Source organism: Balaenoptera acutorostrata, chromosome X (assembly GCF_949987535.1).
Source record: "Balaenoptera acutorostrata chromosome X, mBalAcu1.1, whole genome shotgun sequence".
Classification (NCBI taxonomy): Eukaryota; Metazoa; Chordata; class Mammalia; order Artiodactyla; family Balaenopteridae; genus Balaenoptera; species Balaenoptera acutorostrata.
In genome coordinates this window covers 67329585-67350951 of record NC_080085.1, presented here as the reverse complement: position 1 = coordinate 67350951, position 21367 = coordinate 67329585, and positions in this window count along the sequence as shown.

Here is a 21367-nt window from a genome sequence, read left to right as displayed (position 1 = left end):
GATCTTTAAAGCCAAACCCTGGGACAAAAGGACAAAAGGAACCCTTTCTTGACAATTAGCTACTGTCACGGATGCCCACTTTCATTTCCCAGACAACATCTTAACATTGCTAAGAAAATAGCTTGCCAGCTTACCTCATTGCTCTCTTGCATGCAAGTGTCTTCTCCTTTCATTGGTTCTAAAAAGGGAAGCAAAAGTAGCTCAGAAGACAGTGACCCAGTTTAGGCAAAGAACATTTCAACTCAGGTAAAGTTTTTAGTGTTAATTAAAGGAGTAAATCTGTGGACAAACCAAAAAAGCCGATAATTTAACAATCGTCTCCAATTAACTTTTAGAAGAGAGACTTTAGTTTTTGAGTATGACTGATAGTCTAGGAATCATTATCATCTCAAACCAAGTAATAAATATCCAGTCATAGAAGTCTAAAAAACAGTACAGCTGCCCCACTTTGCCTATACTTCTGAACTCTTCCCTTCTCTCTTATGTATCCTTTCAAAGTTTAACTGGTACATCATATCTTCCCTAGGCCTAAGAAAGTTTATGAGTCTGTGCTTCAAAGGCTTTGAGGTCTTCTCTAACAGTAACAGTAAATTAGGTGTGATAGCTGTTGTTGAGGGCATTATTTATTACAATATACTGTGTTTTCTAGGAGGACCCAAGAATACTTCCTGATCTTACTATTGGGAAGAGCTAGATTTTTCCTAAGCAATTGGTTTGATTCGATTCTTAACAGATACTGATAATTGTGTCATGTGTCTTTTTTTATATAATCTGCTGAAAACCCTGGAACTAATTTATAGTCTGTTGGCTGCAAGTTTGGAGATATTTTTATGGTGTGCTTTTCTTTCATGGCTCTAATTTTACATCCTTGTCCATTTTTCTTTATTATTTTCCACCTATTTTTTATTTATATTATCTTGCTATAGTATGCATCCTTTTAAACCATCTTCAATTCTTTCTGGAACAATAGTATAACAAAAAGTGGAAAAAAAAGAGGAAAGAGTGAGTTGTGATCTCAATTCCTTTTGCATTAGAACTAGTGAGTATTAATTGCTTTAGATAAACTGTCTTCAAGAGTTTCCCATATCTGATTCTGTAAACACAGATTATTCCTGCACTTTTAAAAACTAATCTTACAATAAGTACTTAAGAAGCTATAACAACAATCAATTTGGGGATGCTGAGTGGGAAGAGTGGAATTCAGAAGCATAAAATATGTCTTCTATCTTCCAAGAGTATACAGTTTAAGTGACAGGTTAATCACTCCATAAAATAATTAGAAAACATAACATAGAGAGCATAAATAGTATGATTTACTATTAAATTGTGTGGAAGTTAAGATGAGTTCAGTATGGGTTAAACCTGTTGGGGAAGGTTGGCTGGTCTTTGCTCAATAGACAAATTTGGTTTCGGTAGTATTCCCAGTGGGTGAAACATGTCCCAATGGAGGCATGCAAGGTTATTTTTGGTGGTACAAGGAATTGCTGTTTAAACATTTTCAAGTTATACATTTGTTTTTAGGCTTTAAATGTAATAAAATTAGCACTTCACATCTATGATTCCATTCATAATACTACTTAGGATGAGGCTAAAGTAGGTAGCTAAGTTTTAAAAAGTGTGATTAAACAACACACATACAAATAATAGTATAGAGGGTAAGTAGACATAGCAAAAACAATGGAGAGACATATGCATATCTGAAATTTGGCAAATACCAGCTTAAAGAGAAAGGGGAAGTCAAGGGACTCCAGGAGAGAGAAGAAATATTGCCAAGCATGTAAATGAAGAGTAAACATACTATTTGTGTGATAGTGAGGACAAAATTTTGAGTAAAGCATAGGACATGCTAGGGAACAGCAGGAAAGAAACTCAGAGGGTGAAACCATACAAAGAAGAATTTAAGAGTATAGAAGCCATAGGATACAGGAAATCATTGACGGGTTTTAAACAGAGCTGAGAGAGGGAGATTAAAAACTCTTATTTATTGTGTACTTTCTATGTACTAGTCACCATTCTAGGCAATTTACACACATCCTCTCACTTAATCCTCAGAAAAATCCTAAGGAGTAGGGACTAATATTATGTCCTATCTTACCTACAAGCAAAATGAAACACAGAGAGGGTAATTAAATTTCCTAATATCATACAACAAATAAGTGAGAGAGGCAAGATTCAGACCCAAGTATGTCTGGCTCCAGAGCCCAACCTCTTTTCTTCCACTCCATGAAGGATTGCTGAGACAAAGGTGCACAGAATGCATTGGAGAAGAGATGAAACAGGAGGTGGAGAGCCCTACTGAAGGAAATGCCAATAATTTAAATTTAAGGTAATAAGAGCATGGATTAGGGCAATGACAGTAAGAATGAAGATAAAGAGTAATTTCAAAAGAATTAGTTTTCTTAAAAGAGCACTTAAAACTATAATCAGTAAAATGAAAGAGGAAACGAACCTTCACAAATAGGAATAAATCAGTCTTTGAAGGGGTTTAATTTTTGCATATTTTTCACTAAAACGTATTTGAGTCATACACTAAAGTATCTTTCTTCAATGAGAAAACCTTACTTTGTAACTGGAAGAGGAGTTAATTTCCCTGAACCCTAGAGGTTTGTTTTGGAGACAGATATTAGCACAGAGCAACTTCTTGAGACCCCGTGTGAGGAACCTACAGTCCTGAAAAGGGAAATGGTTAGTCTCACAGGGTGTGAATTTCTAAAGAAATGTATTTCAGAAAATTTCCATAAGAAGAGGGTTCCTTCAGCTAACTGGCTGGTTGTATATACATGTTGTGAATTAACATGAATGATAAGCTTTCCCAAAATTCTTGGTCATCTGTTTGGTTTCTATATAGTCAAAGCCATGAACAATGGGCAAGAGGACAAGGGATGAGGAAAGATATTTCTTCTTTAGGTTTCTTATTTTGGGTTCCTTGCTAGGAGGTTTACTAACTTTATAAATATCACTAGGACTGACCATTGAGAAATGATGGAATAGGTGAAGGCTATATTTGTGCCCTACCTTCCTTTTCTGGCCTTTTTGTTCAGCTTTCTCTCCAAGGATAGGGTGCTTTTCCAGACCCTCTGGGTTTCTGTTGTCACAAAAGAATTTGATGTGATTATATCTTTAATACTAAAACAGGAAGGGTTTTTAGGCTTTGGGCACTGCAAACACATGAGAATGGATTCCAAGTGTCTGGAATTTCAGGCATTGACAAGCAGAAAAGATTCCTCAAATCAGCAATTAAATCAAATTCCTCAAATAAGCAATTCTCAAGCTTTTTGTCTCAGATCTCTTTACACTCTTAAAACTTATTTAGGATCCCAAAAAGCTTTTGCTTATATGGGTTGTATCTATTGTAAATAATTAATAAACAAAAACTTCAATTAAATAGAGTTCGGAGTCCAGAAGGTGGAGCTCTCATGCTCTGCAACTGCAACTGAGCCCAGCAAGAAGAAGAAAGACTCCTCTTCTTTCCTGGCAAGTACTCAGTGAATGAAAAGCCATTGACTCGCTGTTTACTATCACCCTCCAAACTTTCTTTTCCTCTCTGTAAAACACTCTCCTTCCCTTTCTGTGCGGGGACTTGCACTTGGCTCTTCATGCTTACAGACCCCAAATTGCAATTCTCTGTTGATCCTGATAAACCCATTTTGTTGGAGAAATATCTGGCAGTCTATTTGTTTCAAGTCAATGCTATCAATATTTCCCATATTAGGCATTTAAAATTGATGGCATAGAAAACAAACTTATGGTTACCAAAGGGAAGAGGGTGTGGGGGAGGCACAAATCAGGAGTATGGGACTATCAGATACAAACTACTATACATAAAATAAATAAACAACAAGGATTTTCTGTATAACACAGGAAACTATATTCAATGTCTTTTAATAACCTATAATGGAATATAATCTGAAAATTATAACTGAATCACTTTGCTGTACACTTGAAACTAACACAATATTGTAAATCAACTATACTTCGATAAAAGTTCTAATTTATTAATCCACTTAAAATAATAAATACATTGTATGTTAACATAAATAGCATATATTTTATGAGATATAACTAATTTACTAAAAAATAGTGAGAAGGGTTACATTGTTTTATATTTCTGCAAACCTCTTTAACAGAACAAAGCTGGATTCTCATATATTTATTTTTTCATTCAATCTGTTGTGATATATTGTTTCAGTTGTAATTTAGGAGAAAAAATATGGTCTCATGTGGATGAGATGAAAAAAGGTGAGCATTTTAATAATCCTTTCATTTGAGTGTACATATTCTTTGTTACAACACGAAAACTAAACTAGTAGTAGCCTTTTACAGGATAATTGCAATGTGGATTCTGAAAGCACATCAAGGAACTTTTCCTACTCTATTTTATTAAAATTCATTGATATATCTTGTATTTTGAATTGGTCTTTTAGTCGTGCATTATTTGTAACAACTTGAATTGGTCTCTTGGAACATATTGGTTCATGGAGTTATGCTACTCTTGATACAGTTCACTATACAGAATCAAAAACGCACCACATCTGCTACAATCACCACTTATTTCATCAGAAAAGTCTGTAAGTAATAGGAAGCTGTCAAGTACATGATGATGGGTGCAAGTTGTCCAATTTCTAATTTACTTGAAAACTTAAGTTTTAATATTGGCAACAAATACTTGTCAGTTGTTTTTCCTTGAAGCGACAGGTTTACTTTGACCATTTCTAAGAAATGTCTGCCAGATACCCAAATCTGAACAACTATAATTTCTTTCAGTCCTTCTTTCAAGTAAAAATTGTGTCCCATGAAAAAGTGTCTAGTTCAGCACAAACCTTAAATAATTTACAAGTGCTTTTCTTTGAGACAACCATTATACTTTGATGTGCAGCAGAAGTACTTTATATATACTTCCTATTTTTTACACAAAACATTAAAAGACTTGTACTCAAGGGTCAAGATTTAATAAAATTAATAATTTTTTGTTGCTGCATCAAGGACATTCTTAAGTGAAACTGCTTTTTCTACCCATAAATGTATGGCAGTGAAGAATACTAGAATACTTTGATACAACTGCTTTGATTTATATTAAGGCATCAGAAGTTTTACCCTCCATATGTTTTGTACGATCAGTGCAAATGTCAATACAGTGAAAAAGTAAAAATGTCTTAGTATTGTTACAAAAATAGTTTTGACCTTGAGGGCCCACTGAAAGAGTCTCAGCACCTCCAGGGATCTGTAGACCACACCTTGAGAATCTTTGTCTCAAATCATGTTTCATAGGGATTCATAAGTGATTGCTTAAAAATTCAGTCAAAATGTTATGACTAAATAACTATAGACATAGTTACACATTCATGCTGGGAATCAACTGATAACATCTATATCATATTATTCTAACATTAACATGAAGGTTACATGTTCTCTGTAGAGCCTTTTTGGCTGTCTTCAAATGTACCTTTGGCTTTCTCTTTGCTATCTCCTCTGTCTTTACTATCCTTTATTCATTTGAATTCAGAGTACTTTCCTTTATTCATTTGAATTCAGAGTAGCTATGTTAATTGAGCATTCACTAATTGCAAGACCCTGTGCTAGGTTGTGTTTGGGTGGACTCAGTGATGAATAAGACAAGTCCTTGCTCTTAAGGAATTTAGAACAGACCAATCACAAGCACTGAAATTGAAACTGTGATTAAAAACCTTCCAACAAACAAAAGCCCAGGACCAGATGGCTTCACAGGCGAATTCTATCAAACATTTAGAGAAGAGCTAACACCTATCCTTCTCAAACTCTTCCAAAATATTGCAGAGGGAGGAACACTCCCAAACTCATTCTACGAGGCCACCATCACCCTGATACCAAAACCAGACAAAGATGTCACAAAGAAAGAAAACTACAGGCCAATATCACTGATGAACATAGATGCAAAAATCCTCAACAAAATACTAGCAAACAGAATCCAACAGCACATTAAAAGGATCATACACCATGATCAAGTGGGGTTTATCCCAGGAATGCAAGGATTCTTCAATATACGCAAATCAATCAATGTGATACACCATATTAACAAATTGAAGGAGAAAAACCATATGATCATCTCAATAGATGCAGAGAAAGCTTTTGACAAAATTCAACACCCATTTATGATAAAAGCCCTGCAGAAAGTAGGCATAGAGGGAACTTTCCTCAACATAATAAAGGCCATATATGACAAACCCACAGCCAACATTGTCCTCAATGGTGAAAAACTGAAACCATTTCCACTAAGATCAGGAACAAGACAAGGTTGCCCACTCTCACCACTATTATTCAACATAGTTCTGGAAGTCCTAGCCACAGCAATCAGAGAAGACAAAGAAATAAAAGGAATCCAAATCGGAAAAGAAGAAGTAAAGCTGTCACTATTTGCAGATGACATGATACTATACATAGAGAATCCTAAAGATGCTACCAGAAAACTCCTAGAGCTAATCAATGAATTTGGTAAAGTATCAGGATACAAAATTAATGCACAGAAATCTCTTGCATTTCTATACACTAATGACGAAAAATCTGAAAGTGAAATTAAGAAAACACTCCCATTTACCATTGCAACAAAAAGAATAAAATATCTAGGAATAAACCTACCTAAGGAGACAAAAGACCTGTATGCAGAAAATTATAAGACACTGATGAAAGAAATTAAAGATGATACAAATAGATGGAGAGATATACCATGTTCCTGGATTGGAAGAATCAACATTGTGAAAATGTCTCTACTACCCAAAGCAATCTACAGATTCAATGCAATCCCTATCAAACTACCACTGGCATTTTTCACAGAACTAGAACAAAAAATTTCACAATTTGTATGGAAACACAAAAGACCCCGAATAGCCAAAGCAATCTTGAGAACGAAAAATGGAGCTGGGGGAATCAGGCTCCCTGACTTCAGACTATATTACAAAGCTTCAGTAATCAAGACAGTTTGGTATTGGCACAAAAACAGAAATATAGATCAATAGAACAGGATAGAAAGCCCAGAGATAAACCCACACACATATGGTCAACTTATCTTTGATAAAGGAGGCAAGCATATACAGTGGAGAAAAGACAGCCTCTTCAATAAGTGGTGCTGGGAAAATTGGACAGGAACATGTAAAAGTATGAAATTAGAACACTCCCTGACACCATGCACAAAAATAAACTCAAAATGGATTAAAGACCTAAGTGTAAGGGCAGACACTATCAAACTCTTAGAGGAAAACATAGGCAGAACACTCTATGACATACATCACAGCAAGATTCTTTTTGACCCAGCTCCCAGAGAAATGGAAATAAGAACACAAATAAACAAATGGGACCTAATGAAACTGAAAAGCTTTTGCACAGCAAAGGAAACCATAAACAAGACCAAAAGACAACCCTCAGAATGGGAGAAAATATTTGCAAATGAAGCAACTGACAAAGGATTAATCTCCAAGATTTACAAGCAGCTCATGCAGCTCAATAACAAAAAAACGAACAACCCAATCCAAAAATGGGCAGAAGATCTAAATAGACATTTCTCCAAAGAAGATATACAGATGGCCTACAGACACATGAAAGAATGCTCAACATCATTAATCATTAGAGAAATGCAAATCAAAACTACAATGAGATATCATCTCACACCGGTCAGAATGGCCATCATCAAAAAATCTAGAAACAATAAATGCTGGAGAGGGTGTGGAGGAAAGGGAACACTCTTGCACTGTTGGTGGGAATGTAAATTGATACAGCCACTATGGAGAACAGTATGGAGGTTCCTTAAAAAACTACAAATAGAACTACCATACGACCCAGCAATCCCACTACTGGGCATATACCCTGAGAAAACCATAGGTCAAAAAGAGTCATGTAGCAAAATGTTCATTGCAGCTCTATTTACAATAGCCAGGACATGGAAGCAACCTAAATGTCCATCGACAGATGAATGGATAAAGAAGCTGTGGCACATATATACAATGGAATATTACTCAGCCATAAAAAGAAATGAAATGGAGGTATTTGTAATGAGGTGGATGGAGTTAGAGTCTGTCATACAGAGTGAAGTAAGTCAGAAAGAGAAAAACAAATACAGTATGCTAACACATATATATGGAATCTAAGGGAAAAAAAAAAAAAGGCCATGAAGAACCTAGTGGCAAGACGGGAATAAAGACACAGACCTACTAGAGAATGGACTTGAGGATATGGGGAGGGGGTGGGGTGAGATGTGACAGGGTAAGAGAGTGTCATGGACATATATACACTACCAAATGTAAAATAGATAGCTAGTGGGAAGCAGCCGCATAGCACAGGGAGATCAGCTCGGTGCTTTGTGACCACCTAGAGGGGTGGGATGGGGAGGGTGGGAGGGAGGGAGATGCAAGAGGGAAGAGAAATGGGAACATATTGTATATGTATAACAGATTCACTTTGTTATAAAGCAGATGCTAACACACTATTGTAAGGCAATTATACTTCAATAAAGATGTTTAAAAAAAAAAGGAATTTAAAATCTAATTTAGAAAGTTAGGGATGTATATACTTAGTGATAGAATAAAATGCAGGCTGAGATAAGATTTACTGAGCTTCCCTCCTTCAGAGGCAACTACCATATTTAGGTTCTTATTTACGCTTTCACAGATACTCTATGCACATACAAGCACATACATATATATGTTTTCTCTCATTTTTAATACAAGAAAGTAGTAAACTATATACATTCATCTGCCCCTTGATTTTCCACTTAGTAAATTATCTTAGACATAATTGCCTATCTGTAAAAATAAGGAGGTACCAATAATTTTTGACAATTATGACTGTCTAATAATTAATTTAATTCTTCTCTACTGGTGGTTTAGGTGGTTTATAATTTTTTGCTGTTGAAAATTGTTCTGCAAATAATGTCATTTTACATGTGGCATTTTCAACATATGAATTTATAAAGCAACATAGTAGAGTGGTTTGGGTTTGAATCCTAACCATCCTACTTATTAGCTGTGTGACCTTAGGCAAGTTTCTTAACCTCTCTGAGCCTATTTCTTCATCTTAAAATGTACACAAGTTAATGTATATGAAGAACTTATAGTAGTATCTGACATATAGTAAACATTCAATACATGTAAATTATTATTTTTTAACCTTCATTGGATGAGTGAAGCCACAGAAATTATCTTTAACATGTGTGTATATGAAATTTTCTAGAAGACAATTCAAAGCTTCCATCAAATTCTGAAAGAAGTATGGGATCTCCCCAAAAACATAAGGACCACTACTGGAAATAATAATAATAATAATAGCTACTGGGTAAAATACTTTAGACTACCTCCTCTTATAACACTAGCCCCTTTTGCATCCTAAATCCTATCTCAATTCCTTCAATGAATAAATGCCTAATATATAAAGTATTTTACATCCATTATCTGTAATCCTCACAACAAAACTGCAAGATAAGAATTTCTATTTTACACATGAGGAAACTGACATTCAAAGAGGTTAGTTAATGAGCCCAAGATTAAATGACTGGGAAAGACAGTATTTGAACTCAGTATAGCCTGGCTCCAAAGTTATTTCAATCATATACTGCTAAACTTTTTTCTTCCTCGCTTGAATAATTCCATTTTCCTTATGCCAACAACATTCTCTATGCTCATTCTACAAATCAAATCCCCGAAATCTGGTTTCTACTCCCTCTTCTGTACTACAATTGGTCTATTAAAAGTTGTCAAATGCATCATAATCACCCATTCTGATGGATCGTTCTTCAATACCTTCTTGAACTCTCTGACATTTGACACGGTTAACCAGTATGAAGACACCATGGACAAGAAATTAGGTCTAGGTTCAGATAGACCTAGGTTCAAATCCTTTGTTGCCACATATTAGCTGGGTTATCATAGGTAAGTTATATTACTCATCTGAGCTTCAGTGACTTCATCTATAAAACAGAGATAATTCATTTACTTCTTAGGCCGATTCTGAGAACTTAATGTAATTGCTCAGTTGCTCATTTAAAGTGCCTTAACACAATAAACTTGCAGCAAATGTTAGTTATCATTCTCCACATTTCATGAAATGCTCTCTGTGGTTTCATAACTGCATTATCGAAGCTGCCTTACCTCTCTCATTGCTCTTTGGAAAAAAAAATCTATTGCTGGTTCCTTTTCCTCCTTCAAGCCTTAAATTTCAGTGTCCAAAAAACATACCATCATTAAACCTCTCTTCTTTTCTCTTTACTGCTCCTTGGTAATATCATCAAAATTAAAATCTGTACTCTTATGATAAACACATAACTCCAGAATAGATTTATCAAAATTATCTACAATATAGCTTCCTTTAAGAGTCAATGCATCCCAAACTGCAGTGAATATGATGCCCTCTGTGAGTCTACTCCTTGATTAATGTGATATCCTCCAAATTTTCTAGGCTAAAAATCTAAAGTGGTCCTACTGGTAAGGAAGACAATATGCATGCCTAAAGCTGTGTCTTCTGAAGAAAAATTTCTGCTTCACACTGCAATAAAAATAGACTTCACTGAACTAACTTAGCCAAGTCACTAAAAAAATTAAGCAATCAAACAAACAAACAACAAGGCCGAAGGAGGAGGCCATTTCAGCATCTGGAATTGCTGCAACATATTATTTAAAATTGTTCAGTTTAAAAAAATTATGATACATGCAAAGAAATAAGAAAATGTGTCCCATAAATAGTAAAAAGAACAAGCAATGGAAATTTCCTTTGAGGGAAGCAAGATGTTGCACTCAGCAGATAAATATTTCAAAACAGCTATCATAAATATATTCAAACAACTAAAGGAAAACATTTTGAGAGAATTGAAGGAAAGTGTGACGACTTTCCTTCTATCATAAGATAGAGAATATCAGTAAACTGTTGAAATTATATTAAAAATGAAAATTCTGGAGATAAGATGTGTGAAAACAAAAGAAAAAAATCACTACAGGAGCTCAAAAATATATCTGAACTGGCAGAAAAAAGAATAAGTAAAACTGAAGATAGACTGATAGAGATTATGCAATCTGAAGAACAGAGAGAAAAAAGGAGGATAAATGAATGGAGCCTCAGAGAAATATGGGATATTATTAAGTGCATGACACATAATTAAATACAAGAAACAAAGAAGAAAGATAAAGGAGCCAAAACTTATTCAAAGAAACAATGAATGAAAATGTCCTAAACTTGATGAAAAATATCAATCTACACATTTAAGAAGACTGATTAATTCTAAGTACAATAGATTCAAAATGGCAGAATAAGGGCCTCTTAAAGTGCTCTCCTGGATAAAAGCAATAAGAACATTGGAAAAAGTGTCAAAACCAACTTTTTCAGTACTCTGGAAATTGACTAAAGACTTGCAACAATCCACGGAATATTTCTTAGAGAAAAATGGCTAACTCTTGTGAAGAATAGTGAGCTTTCTGATGTTTTAATTTGCTCTGTTTCTGTAACTCTTTCCTGAGATCTGCAGCACCCTTGAAAACCTGGAATAACCTGGAACCACAGTGGAAACCAGCAGCCTGGCCACTACTAGAAAGGTCAGGCTAAGGTTTGGGGCCTTCCAAAGCCACATTCCCAGAGAATTATTACTATTGGATCTGTCTGGACATTCCCTGGAAAATGCCACCAGCAGGGCTTGTTTAAACTGATCCAGAGATCTCCCAGTGTGAACAGCATTTTCCCTGGAACATTTTTTCAGAAATATTAGCAGTCATTATTTAAGAATACATGTGCCTCAAGTGGTAAATATCAACTGGGACAGACAATAACCTAATCAAAATGTTTAGAAGGAAAAGTTATGGAATAGTAAGTCCAAAAGGGACTTTGAAAATTTCTAGAAATCTAGAACTATATTTCTCAAAATCTAGAAGTATACACATGTGTAGGTCTATGTGCATGCCCAGAGCTGTGCACAAGCTCAAGAAAGACCTGAGAAGACAATGAGCTCTCACCTCTGATCAAACTTAAAACTCTGATAAGAAAGAAGTGAAGTCTAAGGTAGATTTGAAACTATCGGGCTAGTGTTGCCACAACATGCACCCAGATGCTCTCAGCAAAAACTGGGAGACCTTTTTGGTTCCAGGCAATTTCTGTTCAATCATTCAATGATCATGAGGCTAACATGACAGAGATTTCAGTAGCCAGACACAGCAAAGAATGTACAGAATTTGCCTTAAAAATGTACAGAATTAGGGACTTCCCTGGTGGCACAGTGGTTAAGAATCCACCTGCCAATGCAGGGGACATGGGTTCAATCCCTCTTCTGGGAAGATCCCACATGCTGCTGAGCAACTAAGCCCGTGCACCACAACTACTGAGCCCATGTGCCACAACAACTGAAACCTGTGCACTCTAGGGCCCATGTGCCACAACTACTGAACCCGTATGCTGCAACTACTGAAGTCTGCGCACCTAGAGTCTGTGCTCTGCAAAAAGAGAAGCCACCACAGTGAGAAGCCCATGCACCACAACGAAGAGTAGTGCCAGCTCTTTGCAACTAGAGAAAGCCTGCATGCAGAAACGAAGACACAATGCAGCAAATAAATAAATAAATAAATAAAAATTATTTTTTTAAATGTACAGAATTAGTTTAAAAAAGTCAGTAAACAAACAAACAGCAACAACAACAACCAGTAATAACAATAAACTGAAAGGAGGAGAAAATCTAAGTTCTAGGATAGCCATATATTATTTTAAATATCCAGTTTGCAACACAAAATATTAGAAATATAAAAAACCAAGAAAGTATGCCACATGCAAGGAAAAAATAAAGCAATCAATAGAAGTTTTCCCTGAGGAATTCTAGAGAGTAGACATATTAGACAAAAGCTTAATTCAGCTATTATAAATATGTTCAAAAAACTAAAAGGAACCATATCTTTAGAAAGAACTAAAGAAGAGTGTGAAAATGATGTCTCAACAAAGATAAAATATCAAGAGAATTTTTCTAAAGGCCAAATAGAAACTCTGGAGTCGAAAAGTACAAAAACTGAAGTAAAATTCAGTAAAAATACAAAGCAACAGGATAGTGCAGGCAGAAGAAAAAAAGCATTAAACTTGAAGATTGAACAATTGAGATTTTTCCACTCTGAGAAACAGACAGAAGAAAAGAATGAAGAAAAATTAACAAGATTCTGAGACTTGTGGGACACCATCAAGAATGCAAATGAAAACATAATGAGAGATAGGAGAGGAGACTACAAGGCAGAAAAGATATTCAAAGAAATAATTGCTGAAAACATTAATCTGGTGAAAAACATTAGTCCACATATCCAAAAAGCTCAATAAATTCCAAATATGATAAATTCAAAGAGATCCATACTAGACACATCATAATCAAACTGCAAAAGCCAAAAACAAAGAATGTCTTGAAAGCAGCAAGAGAGAAGCAGAACCTCATGTATAAAGGACCCTTGATAAGATTAGAAGCTGACAACTCATCAGAAACTACAGAGGCCAAAAGTCAGTGAAGTGACATATTCAAACTGGTTAAGAGAAACATGTCAGCCAAAAATTACATATAAAGAAAGGCTATCTTTAAGAAATTAAGATAAAGTGGAAGAATACATTACTAGTAAACCCACCATATAAGAAATACTAAAGTTCTTCAGACAGAGCACCAGTGATACCAGACAATTATTTAAATCCATATATTTAAAAAAAATTACCAGTAAATGTAGGTAAACATGAAAGACATAACATAATTGCATATTTCTTCACCTTTTAATCTCTTAATTGATTTTTTTAATTAATGCAAAGGACAATATTAAGATAATTGTATTGTTGGGCTATAACATACAGAAAAGATGTATGTCATAATAACAGCACAAAGGAGATAGATGGGAACTCAGATACATAGAGTGAGAAAAATGACATCAGATGGTAACTCTAATCCACAAGAAGAAACAAAAATAACCAGACATTGCAAATAAGAAGGATAATATAAAAATTCTATAGATATATACTTGCTCTCCTCTTTCAGCTCTTTTAAAAGACAAAAAATAGATAATAATAACAAAGTGGTGTTGAATTTTTAACATATATAGACTTAATATAAATAATAAATGAATGAATAAATAAATAAATATATAAATGTTTCCATAAAGAAAAGCCCAGACCCAGACGACTTCACTGGTGACTTCTACCAATCATTTTTTAAAAATTAACACAAATTCTTCACAAACATTTCAAAAAAATAGAAGATGAGAGGACATTTCTCAACTAATTTTACAAGGAGGCCAATATTATCCTGAAAGAAACCAGACAACAACATTGCAAGAAAATAAAACTATAGATCAATATCCATTATGAATACAGATATAGAAATCCTCAACAGAATACTAGGACACCTAATCCAGGAACATACAAAAAGGACTATACAACACCGCCAAGTGGAATTTATCCCGGGAATGTAAAATTGGTTCAAAATATGAAAATAAATCAATAAGTAAAAGAATAAAACACACAAAAAAACACATGATCTTCTTAATATATGCAGAAAAAGCATTTGACAAAATTCCATACCCTTTCATTATTAAAATTCTCAGTAACCTAAGAATAGATGGGTACTTCCTCAATCTGATAAAAGGCACCTACGAAAACTTCCTACAGTTAACATTACACTTAGTGGTAAAAGATTGAATGCTTCCCATGTAAGATCACCAAAAACATAAGCTTGTCCACTTTTGCCCCATTTATTCAACATTCTAATGTAATTTCTAGATGATTTATTATACAAGGAAAATACATTAAAGGCATACAGATTGTAAAGAAAGAAGTAAAACTATATTTGCACATAACCTGATATTGCATACAAATAATCCTAAGGAATTCACTAATAAACTTTGTGAACCAGTAAACAAGTTCAGCAAAGTTTCAGGATAAAAGCTCAATATTTTTAAAAATCTCAATTGTATTTCTATACAAGAGCAATCCAAAAAAATTTAGAAAACAATTATTTTACAAGTATATTAAAGAGAAAAATACTTAAGAGTAAATTTAACAAAAGAAATGGAAGATATATACACTGAAAACTACAAAATATTGTTGACATAAGTTAAAGAATGTGTAAATAAATGGAAAGACACTTTATGTTCATGGGTCAGAACACCTAACATTGTTAGGACGGCAATACTCCCCAAACTGAGCTACAAGTTTAATTCAATCACTAATAACCCCAGGAGTGTTGTTGTTTGTTTTTTGCACAAATTGACAAGCTGATCCTAAAATACATATGGAAAGACAAGCGTCCCAGAATAGCCAAAACAATCCTGAAATAGATCAATAAAATTAGACAAACTTTGGATGAAGAAATTCTTCCTTTTTCAAACCTTACTACAAAGTTACAGTAATGAAGATAACTGACATACCAATAGACATATATATAGGTCAATGGAATAGAGTTGAGAAACTAGAAATGATCATTTATGTCATAATTGATTTTCAACCAGGTTGTCAAGAAAAATCAATGAGGAAAGAATAGACTTTTAAACAAATTTTACAAAGTGCAATTGTTGAGTTGTATGATAAATGTAGTTTAGTTTATAAGAAAACACCAAACTATTTCAAAAGAAGCTATACTATACTGTTTAACATCCCCACCAGCAATATATGTGCAATTCAATTTCTCTACCTCCTCACCAGAATTTTGTGCTATTATTAATTTTTAATTTTACCATTCTGATATTGCATTGTGGTTTTAATTTACATTTTTCAAATGGCTAATGATGTTGAACATCTTTTTAGGTCCTTATTTATTACCTGTATACACCCTTCAGTGTTGTGTTGGCTCAGCATTTTCCCATTTTTTAATTATTTTTTTTTAATGTTGAGTGTTGAGAACTCTATATGTCCTAGGTAATAGTCTTCTGTTGGATATATATTCTATAGATATAGACTACCAGTCTGTAGCTTGTTTTTTTTTAATCTTTCTATAAAAAGGGTCCTTCACAGAACAAAAGTTTTAATTGTAATGAAGTTCAGCTTATCACTTTTCCCTTTCTGTGGATTGTGCCTTTGGTGTTAAGTCTAATTCTTTACCTAGCCCTGGGTCCTGAAGGTTTTCTCCTATGTTTTTTTTTAAATAATTTGTAGACAAACTTCTAATTTTGAAATAAATTTACAAAGTTGCAGATATAGTACAGAGTTCCTAGATAACTTACATCTATTTTCCATTAATATTATCATAACCATGATACACTTGTCAAAATAAGAGGTTAACATTCATACCATATAATTAACCAAAGACCATACATTAATCAGATTTCACCACTATTGATACAAATGTCCCTTTTCTGTTCTAGGATCCATTCCAGGGAACCATATTGCATTTAGTCATCATGTTTCCTTAGTCTCCCATACTATTTTGCAATTTTCTAGTATTTCTTTGTTTTTCATGACCTTGAAAGTTTTTCTCATATTGCAGTAAAGTACATATAGCATAAAATTTAACATCTTAACCATTTTTAAGTATACAGTTCAGTCAGTGACATAAATGCCTTCATATTGTTGAGCAACTATCAATACCATCCATCTTCAGAACGCTTTTCATCTTGTAAAACTGAAATGTTATAAACATTAAACGATAATTCCCCATTCTCCTCTCCCTCAGCCCCTGAAAACCACCATTCTTTCTGTCTCTATGAATTTCACTACTCTAGATAATCATACAAGTGGAATCAGAGTATTTCTCCTTTTGTAACAGGATTATTTTACTTAGCATAATGTCCTTAAAGTTCATTCACGTTGTAGCATGTGTCAGAATTTCCTTCTTTTTTAAAACTAAGTAGCATTCTATTGTATTTATATTACCACACTTTGTTTAGCTATTTATTTGTCAATGAACACTTGGGTTGCTCCCATTTTTGGCTATTGTAAATGATGCTGCTATGAATATGTATGTACAAATATTTCTTCAAGTTCCTGCTCACAATTCATTTGGGTATATACCCAGCAGTGAAATCTTTGGAACCCATAGCAATTGTTTTTAATATTTTGAGGAACCATTATACTGTTTGACAACCTGGCTGCACCATTTACAATCCTATCACTGATGCACAAGAATGACAATTTCTCCACATCTTTGCCAACACTTACTTTTTTCTGTTTGTTTTGATAGTAGCCTTCATAATGGTTGTGAGATCGTATCTCCTTGTGGTTTTGATTTGCATCTCCCTAATGATTAGTGACAATGAACATCTTTTTATGTACTTATTTGGTCACTTGTATTTGGAGAAATTTTTATTCAAGTGCTTTGCAATATTTAAAATTGTGTTGTTTGTTTGCAGTTGAGTTGGAGGAGTTAATCATATATTCTGGATTTTAATCCCTTATCAGATATATGATTTGCAAATATTTTCCCATTCTGTGAATTACCTTTTTACTCTAAAGGTAATTGATTGTGTCCTTTGATACACAAAAGGTTCACATTTTCATTTAGTCTATTTTTACTCTTGTTGCCTGTGATTGTCATGTCATATCCAAGTAATCATTGAAATGTCCAATATCAAGAATATTTTATGTTATATTTTCTTCTAGTAGTTTTATATTTTAGCTCTTGCATTTATATTTATGATCCACATAGAGTTAATTTCTGTGTATGTTTTAAGGAAGAAGTGAAATTTCATCATATACATGTGGATATCCAGTTGTCCTGGTATTATTTGTTGAAAAGATCATTCTTTCCCTTGTTGAATGTTTGGGCCCTCTGGTTGAAAATCAATTAATCATGAATGTATAGATTTATTTCTGGGTTCTAAGTTCTATCCCAATGATCCATATGCTCATACTTATATCAACACCACACAGGCTTAATTACTGTAGCTTTGTGGTAAATTCGAAATTGAGAAGGGTGAGTCTTTCAATTTCCAATTCCAATTTTGTTCTTTTTCCCCCACTTGATTGTTGTGTCTATTCTAGTTTTTAATTCTGATGAAATTCAACTTATCTATTTAAAATATTTTTTTTGCCTTTGCTTTGGTTTCTTACCCAAAAAGTGATCATAAAATCCAATGTCAGGAACTTGTTCCTAAAATTTTATTCTAAGAGCTTTATAATTTTAGGTTTTACTTTTATTTAGCTCTTTGATCCACTTTGAGTAAATTTTTATATGGTACAAAATGAGGGTCCAAATTCATTCTCCTGTATATGGATATTCACTTTTCCCAGAACAAATCACTGAAAGAATTATCTATCCTCATTAAGTGGTCTTGACTCCCTTGTCAAAAAATCATTTGACAATATATATAAGGATTGATTTGTGAGCTCTCTATTCTATTCCATTGGTCTGAATGTTTGTCTTTATGCCAGTAAACACTGTTATGTTTACTATGACTTTGTAGTAAGATTTGTTATCAGCAAGTGTGAGATCTCCTACTTTAAAAAATATTTTGAGTATGTTCTGGCAATGTTGGGTCCCTTGAGGTGCCATATGAATTTTACAATGGATTTTCCTATTTCTGCAAAAATATTATTAGGATTTTGATAGTGATTGTGTTAAATCTGTAGACTACATAGGGTAGTACTAACATCTCAACAATATTAAATCTTCCAATCCTTGAACATAGAATGTCTTTCCACTTATTTATTGGTATCTTCTTTAATTTCTTTCAGCAACATTTGGTGGCTTTCATTGTACTAGTTTTTAAAATCAATAATTAAGCTTATTCCTAGGTATTTATTCTTTTTGATGCTATTGTAAATTGAATTGTTTTTAAATTTTCCTTTCATAGTGTGCATTGTTAGTGTCTAGAAATGCAACTAACTTTAGTGGTTGATTTAATATTCTGCAACTTTACTGAAATTATTTATTAGTTCTGAGAGGTAGTGTGTGTGTGTGTGTGTGTGAAATCTTTAGGTGCTCTACAAAATTTATTGTCTGTGAATAAAGATAACTTTACTACTTTCCTTCCAATTTGAATGCCTTTTGTTTCTTTCTCTTGCCTAATTGCTCTGGCTAAGCATTCCAATATATGTTTAATAGAAGTGGTGAAAGCAGGCACCCTTGTCTTGTTCCTGACCTTAGAGGAAAGCTGCCAGCCTTTCACCATTGAGTATGATGTTAGTTGTGGGGGGGAGTTTTGTATAAGGCCTTTATTATGCTGAAGTAGTCTCCTTCTACTCCTAATCTGTTGAGAATTTTTATCAGGAAAGAGTGGTCATGAACATTGGGGTGCATGTACCTTTTCAAATTAAGATTTTCTCCAGATAAATGCCCAGGAGTGGGATTGGGATTGCTGGGTCATATGGGAGCTCTATTTTCAGGTTTTAAAGGAACCTCCATACTGTTCTCCATAGTGGCTGTACAAATTTACATGCCCACCAACAGTATAGAAGGGTTCCCTTTTCTCCACATCCTCTCCAAAATTTATTGTTTGTAGATTTTTTGATGATGGCCATTCTGACTGGTGTGAGGTGATACCACATTGTAATTTTGATTTGCATTTCTCTAATAATTAGTGATGTTGAGCAACTTTTCATGTGCTTTTTGGCCATCTGTATGTCTTCTTTGGAGAAATGTCTATTTAGATCTTCCACCCATTTATTGATTGGGTTGTTTGGGGTTTTTTTGATATTGCGCTGCATGAGCTGTTTGTATATTTTAGAGATTAATCCCTTGTTGGTTGCTTTTTTTGCAAATATTTACTCACATTCTGAGGGTTGTTTTTTCATTTTGTTTATGTTTCCCTTTGCTGTGCAAAATCTTTTAAATTTAATTAGGTCCCATTTGTTTATTTTCATTTTTATTCTTTTTTATACATTTATTTATTTATTTTATAAATTTATTTATTTATTTATTTATTTATTTATAGGCTGTGTTGTGTTTTCATTGCTGGGTGCAGGCTTTCTCTAGTTGCGGCAAGAGGGGGCTACTCTTTGTTGCGGTGCATGGGCTTCTCACTGCTGTGGCTTCTATGTTGTGGAGCATGGGCTCTAGGCATGTGGGCTTCAGCAGCTGTGGCTCGTGGGCTCTAGAACACAGGCTCAGTAGTTGTGGTGCACTGGCTTAGTTGTCTGTGGCATGTAGGATTTTCCTGGACCAGGGCTCAAACCCGTGTCCCCTGTGTTGGCAGGTGGATTCTTAACCAGTGCACCACCAGGGAAGTCCCTTCGTTTTTATTTTCATTACTCTTGGAGGTGGGTCAAAAAAGATCTTGCTTCGATTTATGTCAAAGAGTGCTCTGCCTATGTTTTCCTCAAAGAGTTTTATAGTGTCTGGCTTTAAATATTTAGGTCTTTAACCCCTTTTGAGTTTATCTTGGTGGATGATGTCAAGAAGGGTTCACATTTCATTCTTTCACATGTAGCTGTCCAGTTCTCCCAGTACCACTTATTGAAGAGACTGTCTTTCTTTAATTGTGTGTTCTTGCCTCCTTTGTCATAGATTAGGTGGCCAAAGGTGTGGAGGTTTATCTCTGGACATTCTCTCCTGTTCCAATGATGTATATTTCTGTTTTTGTGCCAGTACCATACTGATTTGATGACTATAGCTTTGTAACATAGCCTGAAGCCAGGTAGCCTGATTCCTCCAGCTCCATTGTTCTTTCTCAAGATTGCTTTGGCTAATCGGGGTCCTTGTGTTCCATACAAATTGTAAAATTTTTTGTACTAATTATGTGAAAAATGCCATTGGTAATTCAATAGAAATTTCATTGAATCTGTAGACTGCTTTAGGTGGCATAGTCATTCTTCCAATATTGATTCTTCCAGTCCAAGCACATGGTATATCTCTCCAATAATTGTGTCATCATTTATTTCTTTCATCAGTATCTTACAGTTTCCTGGGTACAGGTTTTTGTCTAATTATATAGGTCAATTCATAGGTATTGCATATTTAAAAAAATTTTTTTATTGGAGTATAACTGCTTTACAATGGTGTGTTAGTTTCTGCTTTATAACAAAGTGAATCAGCAATACATATACATATATCTCCATATCTCCTCCCTCTTGCATCTCCCACCCATCCTGCCTATCCCACCCACCTAGGTGGTCACAAAGCACTGAGCTCCTCTCCCTGTGCTATGCGGCTGCTTCCCACTAGCTATCTATTCTACATTTGGTAATGTATATATGTCCATGCCACTCTCTCACTTTGTCCCAGCTTACCCTTCCCCCTCCCCGTGTCCTCAAGTCCATTCTCTACATCTGCATCTTTATTCCTGTCCTGCCCGTAGGTTCTTCAGAACCATTTTTTTTTCTTTTTTTAGATTCCTTATATATTTGTTAGCATATGGTATATTTTTTCTCTTTCTGATTTATTTCACTCTGTATGACAGTCTCTAGGTCAAACCACCTCACTACAAATAACTCATTTTCGTTTCTTTTTATGGCTGAGTAATATTCCATTATATATATGTGCCACATC